The 7,470-nt window shown below is 46.9% G+C and overlaps 1 long non-coding RNA gene across 1 annotated transcript; it reads left to right on the forward strand.

Moving 5' to 3' along the window:
• Nucleotides 1-1,284: 1,284 nt before the first annotated feature.
• Gm46178 lies at nt 1,285-5,711 on the forward strand. The gene is made up of 3 exons (XR_001779634.1): nt 1,285-1,555; nt 5,148-5,155; nt 5,702-5,711. It is a non-coding gene; the product is annotated as a predicted gene, 46178 (long non-coding RNA).
• The last annotated feature ends 1,759 nt before the right edge of the window (nt 5,712-7,470 follow it).

Below are 7,470 nucleotides of genomic sequence, written 5' to 3' on the forward strand. Positions count from 1 at the left end.
ACTGGGGGCTTGCTTAGAGTTTCTGAGGATTAGTCTATTCTTATCATGGTTGGGAGCATGGTGGCATGCAGGTGTTAGAGTCATAGTCCAGCTACACCCTGGTCAACAGCCAAGAGAGAGAAAAAGCGAAAGACTCTAGTCCTGGCATGAGCCTTAGAAACCTCAGTGCCCATACTCAGTGACACACCTCCAACAAGGCCGTACCTCCCAATCCTTCCCAAATAGTGTCCCTCCCTGGTGACTAAGCATGCAAATGTATTAGCTCTTATTCAAACCGCCACGACAGTGAAAGGAGTTTATGTATAAAGAAGTGGAAAGGGGCTGGGTAGAAAACGTGCCTAGCATGCACAATCCTGGGTTCGATCCCCAGCCCTACTAAACTAGATATAGTGCACATGACTGTAATCCTAGCACTTGGGAAGTAGAAACAGGAAGATCAGACATTCAAGGCCATCCTCTACTACATAGAGAATTTGAAGCCTTCCTAAGAAACAGAAGACCCATCTCAAGCATACATGCACACACATTCACATATACATGCACACACATTCACCTATACATGCACGCACACATATGCATCTGCATATATATGTATGCATTATACAATGCATACACGCATTACACATACACATGTATGCACACATACATGCACACATTGCACACATACATGCATGCATGCATACATTACACACACTTGCACACATTACACACACAAGCTCACACATATTACACACACATGCATGCACACACACATTACACACATACATGCATGCATACACACATTTTACACACACACACACACACACACACACACACACACACACACACACAAAGAGCTGAGCTGTTTGGAACAGGAAGTGGTAAGGGTCAGCGTATTTAGACAGCATGGCACTGACAGAGATATCCAGAATAAATCAGCTAAAACCTAGCTGACACTGGACACTGGGGGAGGCTCTCAGTCAGCACTGAGTGACTGGCACTAGTAAACAGTGATGTCGTATCTGTAATATAACTATTTTTGGCAAAATGCCTTTTATGTGATTCTATACAAATATAGAGGTCTCCCTTGAAGTCAGGAGCCTCTACCTGAGACAGCCTATAGTGCTTGCTGTGTGCCTACCTCCATGGAACCTGTGTCCTGGTCTATACATGTGACTGTCTGTCTATGTAGCTTGTATGTGCTAGCTTGTACCTGAGCTGTCTGCCAGCATCTGCCTGCCTGGTGGCCTCCCTGCTGACAAATAAAATATTTATCTTCGAAATCCCTTCACCCCACAGCCTCTCGTCCTTCCTTTTTCCTGACATCAGACTTCTGCCCAGTGCTCTGAATGTCAAAGTGAAGAAATTCAATGAAGCGCGGGTAAACGGCGGGAGTAACTATGACTCTCTTAAGGTAGCCAAATGCCTCGTCATCTAATTAGTGATGCGCATGAATGGATGAACAAGATTCCCACTGTCCCCACCTACTATCCAGCGAAACCACAGCCAAGGGAACGGGCTTGGCGGAATCAGTGGGGAAAGAAGACCCTGTTGAGCTTGACTCTAGTCTGGCACTGTAGTCTATCAGTGACTGTCACAGAGTTCAAGTAATTGAACATTAGCCATTCTAAAGAGCACAGGTCCTTGAAATTTTGTATTTGTTAATCATATATATATATATATATATATATATATATATATATATATATATATACACACACACATATACATATATATACAAATATGTGTGTGTGTATATATATATGTATGTATGTATGTGTATGTATATGTATATATATATATTTTTTTTTGCAGAATTTGGGGCCCTAACCATACCAAGTTTTGGTTTTTAACATTTATTAATTTTATTTTACATGTATGAGTGGTTTGCTCATATATATGTCTGTTCACCATGTGGCTCCTGGTCTCGGGTTAGATCATAGTGAATAGCCATGTAGGTGCTGGGAATTGAACTCAGGTCCTCTACAAGAGCAAGTGCTTTTAGCCTCTGCCCTATTTCTTCAGCTCCCTTTGATACTTTTAGGTAAGGGTGGATACATTAGTTACTCTTGTAACTGCTGTGAGCAAAACACAAGAGAAAGAAACTAAACGGAAGAAAGATGTATTCTCAGTTTGAAAGGTTCAATCCATGTTGGCCAGGCCCAAGTAGCGTAGGCATGAGGGCTTATGCAAAGAAAGTTGTTCACACTGTGCGTGCGGTTTGAGTATTTGAATCCTTTATCCCTAGTTGGTGATGCTTTGGGGGAATCCTTTGCTATGGGGAGTGTGTCCCTGGAGGTGGCTTTGATGTCTCCCCCACCCCACTCACTCTTTCTGCTCCCCATCTGAGGTGTGAGCTCTCAAGCCTCTGCTACTGCCATCTTGCCTGCTGTTCCACATCCCTGCCATGATGGTAACATCTCTTAACCTTCATGACCTCTGAAAACTCAGCAGAAATGCTCAACTGTGCCTCACTGACCTCCTAAGCTGACAAGAAGGCTGTGTCTGCTCATGTTGGAGGGAGGTGTGGCCAAAGGACTGATGACCACATGCAGTATGTAAGGACAAGACAAGGATGGTGGCAAGACGGAGGAGAATGTGCTGGCTCCAGAAGACCACTAGCATCCGCAAAGAGCTCAAGGCACCGACCAGGGTATCTTTGCTTCTGAAAGAAGCAACTGGTCCACTTGATCCTTCTGTGAACTTTGCCTGCTTCCAGCCTGGCTTTTCTCCTGAATCTTATCTCGAGGATGCCTGAATTTCCCAATCAGTGTTTACATTCTGTATCAGTTGCTTTTCTCATCATGACAAAACCAGACTGAAGAAACCTAAGAAGGGAGGGTCTTCCCTTCTCAGTAAAAGCGCTTTGGGAATGCTGAGACATGACAAGAAGTGAGTCTCCCAGGTGATCTCAAATCCAGTTAAGTTGACAATGGAGGTTGATCATAACACATTCTTTCACTTCTCACTTTCCGTGTGTGTGTGTGTGTGTGTGTGTGTGTGTGTGTGTGTGTGTATGTGCATCTTAATGTGTAGCTCAGGCTGCCTCCAAACTGATGGTCTTTCAGATCCATCAGGTTTCTTTGTTGTTGTTGCTCTTTTCTTTAAAAAAGCATCTAGCTGATTTATGCACGTTGTACACAACCTTAAGCCATTTCTGGGATAGGCAGAGAGTAAATAAATAAAGAAACGTGTCCCTCAAGTTCATGCTCACTTTTCAGGAAGCTTTTAGAACCAAAAATATAAACACGTGTGCCTTCCCTGCCTGGCTTGTCTCTTGGCCCATCTTTTCCGAATCTTGGCACTGAGTTCTGTTTGCAAACCACTGTTCTGCTCCATGGAAACTGCACTGCAGTTGATGTTGTTTCAATGCAAATTAAGGAAGTGAGATGGTTCCCCTGCCTTTTTGGCAGATAGCTTATTGTTGGTGGAGACAACTCCCCAAGAATATCAGTTAATCACTCACTGACTGGAAGGGACAGTAAACAAAGCAGACTCCTGTTCATCTTGTGATGCAAGGTGCTCACTTAAGAGTTTACATGACCTCAACTGAGAGTAGAGGGATGAAAACAGATGTCTCATAGATGTGGGGCTTTGCTGTGAAATGTGAAAGAACAAAACTCAAAAGGAGGTGGTTGTCATTTTGTTTGTTTTTAAGTTACTATGTAGCTCTGGCTTACTTGAAACATTCTATGTAGACCACGCTGTCCTCAAACTCACAGAGATCCACCTGCCTCTGCTAAGTGCTGTGATGAAAGACCCGCCACCACACGCTGCCTAAAGGGAGTTTTTGAAATTGAGTTTCAACCTCTATCTGCCAAGCTGTGAATTCCCGTCCCTCACACTGTTTCTATGGCCTCAGCTCTCACCTTCTGTTTGTCTCTCCTCAGACCCCAGCTCCTATGAAAGTTTAAAATAGGAGAGTAGGTCTGGAGATCTCAGAGGCCTTGGTTGGTAAAATGCTTGTTGAGCAAGCAGAAACACTTGAGTGTGAAACCCTAGAACCCAGGTTAAAAAAAACAGCAAAACAGCCAGGTGTGCCAGAAATGCTATCACTCATAGAAGACAGAAGCAGGATCCCTGCACACACACACACACACACACACACACACACACACACACACAAACATGCACACACACAAACATGCACACACACAAAAGCAGGAAACCAAGGACAATTCTTAATTTCTTCTGATGCTCTGATGCAATAATGCTCCAGTCTTTCCATCTATTTTTGGTAAAACCAGACTTGCTATTTCAAGAGAAAAGCGCTATAGAAAGAAATAAAGGTGAACCAAGAGTTCTCCCAAGACGCCCACAGGCTCTTGCCAAACATCTCAATGAGTTCACAATAAATGAGTCAGAGTTCTCACTGGCTTCAATGTTCCTCTCCAGGTCCCTGGAGGGAAGAAGAAAGTCTAGGGACTCAGAGACCAGTGGGCTCAGTCATGGAAAAGCCAGGAGTCCTACTGCCCCTGGCAGCACACATTTCTCATTTGTCTATGGCTCCCCAGGGAGTGGCATCTAGGGACCTTTCTGAAAGACAGTCAGGAGCAGTGCTTCTCCAGACCCGGGTGGATTACCCCTGACCTCTGCCATTCATCCCAGCTGCTGCCATGTAGGGTTTCTAAGAAAGACATGGTGGGGTGACATTTCCAGGAACTGAACTTGTTTCCTAGAGATGTCACACTCTGGAATGTTCCCAGTGGCTGTCAGGGGAATTCTGGGATGACTCAAGTGAAGACCCGAACCAGTAAAGGGTGAGCCTGAAACCACACTCTCCATCCCCCACTCTGTTAAAAGGCAGCAGCATCGAAGGCTTGAGCTCCTCATCTGACCACCAGGAAGCCTCACTAGACAAACCAGAGGCACTTTCTACCCAAAGGTGGCCTCACACCTCCAACGCTCATTTGCATATGTGGTTGGCTTTATAATGAGCTTCAGCATAGCCCTCTGACAGAATCCAGTGTGACAGATGGCAGCTACCTTTAAGACCCGATTGAGGTTCAAATTGATAGAGCATGAGAGCCAGTGTGTCAGCTGACTGGTCACCATACACAGCACAATTGTACATTGCAAGCTAGACTCAGGGTAGTGCAAAACAGGGTTGCTGAGGGTGGAAGAGACACTAGTGCAGTGGGGAGCTTGCATTCCTAGTGCAGTGGAAGTGGAAGAGGTGGGCCCCAGAGCTAGCTGACCAACCAGTACAGTCTCTTGGGATCCAGCTGGAGATTCTGTCTTAAAAAAACAAAAAACAAAAAAGGCTGGACGGTATCTGAAGATGACAACCAAAGTTGATCTCTGGCTTCTGCATGCATCCATACCCAAGTGCATCTGCAGTCACATAGCACACACACTAGTGCACACCCCCACGCACATCCACATGCCCACCCACACACCCACGTGCATCTTCAGTCACTTAACACACACACAGGCACATAACACACCCACGTGCATCTGCAATCAAATAGCACACACATATACACATGCACATACACGTGCTCACTCATACACCCATGTGAATCCGTAATCACATAGCACACAGACACAGGCACACACCCATGCACACCCATGCATGCATGCACATCTGCAATCACATAGCACACACAAGCACACTCACACAAGCAAACACATACAAGCATACACACACAAGCGCACACACACGTTCTCCCACGCAACCATGTGCATCTTCGCTTTCCCTGTGGGACCCCCTACACAGCAGAGATGAGAGTCCCACACTATCATAAACTGAGTTCTGTTCTGTGCAAACTGCGTTTACAGGAGCGCAGTATCTCCTGTGCTAAGCGGGAACAAAACCTGATGTTTTAACCCTCACCCCGAATCTGTCTGTGTTCTCCTCCCCCCTACACGGGGAGGGGTGTTGCAGTGCTCTTTCCAGAACTGCCTTCAGCAGGGAAGCAGGGAGAGTGCCCTTGCACATCACTGCAAGATGAAAGCAGGAGACAAGAAAGGCTTATGGGCCAACACTGCACTCTAAAGACCGAGCGCCAGGATGGAAAAGGACTTTGGGAGAAAAGGCAGCAGGCTCAAAGCTTTACTCTTATTTGCTTGTTTGTTTGGATATAGAGGGGGTGAAACCCGGGGCTTCATGCATGCTCAAGTTCTCTAAAAATAATCTTTAGCCCATTTCTTCTAATGCATCCTATTTGAAGGTAGATGTGCCGGGCCTTGTGGCAGAGTTTCTTCTTCTGTGGAATTGTGTAACATTTAAAACCCACAGAGATTCGAGCGAGCCCACACATGGAGGCTGCGACTGGGAAAGAGGAAGGAGCTCTGCCCCGGGCGCAGCACCCCTACTTCGAGGCGCAGTACCCCGACTCCCCGAGTGTCGAGAAGTCTGCCTGGACCGGGGCTTGCGCTGCGGCTGAGGTCTGCACCAGCACGGGCCTAGAGGGCGCGTCCGCGGGGAATGGAACAGCGGTTTCCAAGCTCTCGCCCCGTCTACAAGCTCCCCGGTCCTAGAGGTGAGGCTGGGTCGGAGATCAAGCGTAGACCGCACCCGAGAGTCTCTGGCATCGCAGCGGCCCCTGGTGGCTACCGGCGGACAAACCTAACCCAGCCAGAGCCCAGAGGGTGTGTGGCTTGGGTGCCCCAGTCCCAAGCCTCCTGGGTTGGCTTTGTGAACTCCTGTCCCCCACACCCTCCGGCCTCGAACAGGTATAGAGCTGTGAGCCAGAGCCCTGTTTGTGAGTCGTGGCCTCTGACCTGCCCAGGCCTCAGGGTGATCATTTGTGAAGAGTGTTACAGTAAGGCCCTGAGGCAGGTTTACTGCAAAGCACAGTCTGCAAAAATACTTGCAACCTTAGGAATGCAAAATCCTTGGTGATGTCATCACTCAGTAATTACCGCGGGTGGACAGCTGCGAAACTCGTGTTCCACAGGTGATGGAGGCCCTGAGACTATTGCAAAGAAGCAAAGACATCTTACTTTTCAGTTTAACAGACAATCGCAGATCTAAATATTTGTCATATCTAAATAGCTTGGTGTTATATAATCTCAACACTCCAGAGGCTGAGGCAGGAGGATCATACTTAGTTCCAGGCCTGCCCAGCCACATAATGAGACCCTGCCCCGCCCCCAAAACCCAAACAACCAACCACCACCACTACCACCACCATCAACAACAACAACCCCTGAAAACCAGGGACTGGAGAGATAGCTCAGTGGTTAAGTGCACTGTCTGGTTTCTCAGCATCCATACGGTGGCTCACAACCATCTGTAAGTCTAGCCTCTGTGGATCCAATGCCTTCGTCTGGCCTCTGCAGGCACCTGCATGCATGTGGTACATAGACATACATTCAGGCAAACACTCATACACATAAAGTAAAAAATAAATATATTTAAAGAATACCCATAAAACCAAGCACAGCAGGCATGGGAGGGAGATAAGAGGACAAAGAGGCTGGCCTGGTGTATACCTTTAATCTCAGCACGGGCAGGCACAGACAGGTGGATCTCTGAATTCCAGA

Source organism: Mus musculus, chromosome 1 (genome assembly GCF_000001635.26).
Source record: "Mus musculus strain C57BL/6J chromosome 1, GRCm38.p6 C57BL/6J".
In the NCBI taxonomy this organism is placed as follows: domain Eukaryota; kingdom Metazoa; phylum Chordata; class Mammalia; order Rodentia; family Muridae; genus Mus; species Mus musculus.